Here is a 1,232-nt window from a genome sequence, read left to right on the forward strand (position 1 = left end):
AAATTGAGGATGGGTGGTGCACAGCCTCTCAGTACAGCGCATGTTATCTCTGAAATGTTGCAAACTCACAAAAAGAGACACTGTCCTTACTCTGCAGAACCAACAGCCGCACATGGGGGAGAACCACCAGGCACCAGCGATGTGGCTACAAGGATGCTGCTACCATCAGCCAGCACCCTCTGTATGTACCACCTCTGCAAGCAGTGGAGCCTGGACTATACTGCTGGAATAACTTGTCACAGTAATGGAGGATAAACTCACAGACTCTCAGGCCTTGCACCACCAGGACCTTGAGAGGGAGTGGGAGAAGGAGAGGGACTGGGAGGACTGTGCCCTCCAGGACAGGCACCTCGCCCTCCTGGAGGGGATAGTAGCGGCCCAGGAACAGCAGAATGCTGTGGTAGGCTGGGCTGGAGGCAACTGAGGAGGACCACCAGGTCCTGGACACAATCCTGGCCCTGACAGTGACTTTCATGCCACCTGGCACCCAGGCCCAGCCCTGCCATGGCCTAGCACCAAGCCTCCCAGTGAGCTTCGGAGGAGGTACAGCACCTACCCTTTCTCCTGACTTGGTTCCCTGGGAGCCTGGCCCTCCACCCCCCATACAGCCCCTGAGCAGGAGGTGGCCACAATTGGAGCACCTCGCCACATGGGCTCTGCTGGCCCCGGCCCTATGGAGGAGGGGGGATAGCTTGCTGAGTGAGCTGGACAGCACTCACTCTCACCCCTGAGCCATCCCTCAGCCCACTGGACTTGCCACGGCATCTGCACCTGTGGTGGTGTCAGCAGAGGCCAGGGTGCCAGAAATTTCTCCCTGGGATCCATGCCATAGGTTCCTTCACTGTACTGCTCTCTTCCCCCCTCCCCCCACTGGCAGTTTAAAATCCACCAGTGTAAATAGTTTCATGGGGAAGAGGGTGCCTTATTTGTGTTGGGCTTTGGGGTTAGGGGTGGAGACTGTTGTTGGGGAGGAAGGGTGTGAGGGAGTCTTGTTGGGCAGGGAGGGCGGGTCTGTTGCTGTGTTGTGGAGGGAAATAAAGACAGTTTGGTGAAAACTGTCTGCAGTATGCATGGTCTTGGGGTTGTGCTGTGGGCCTGGGGTTTATGAGCAGACACACAGATGTCCTACTGTAGTGGGCCGAGGAGAAGAAGAAGGTGATCTGCAATCACCTCATTCATACAATGCCCTGGCCCCCACTGCCAGGTGTGCAGCTTGCCCAGGGCTTTTTTTT

Source organism: Gavialis gangeticus, unplaced genomic scaffold (genome assembly GCF_001723915.1).
Source record: "Gavialis gangeticus isolate Ggan-Ray unplaced genomic scaffold, GavGan_comp1, whole genome shotgun sequence".
Classification (NCBI taxonomy): Eukaryota; Metazoa; Chordata; order Crocodylia; family Gavialidae; genus Gavialis; species Gavialis gangeticus.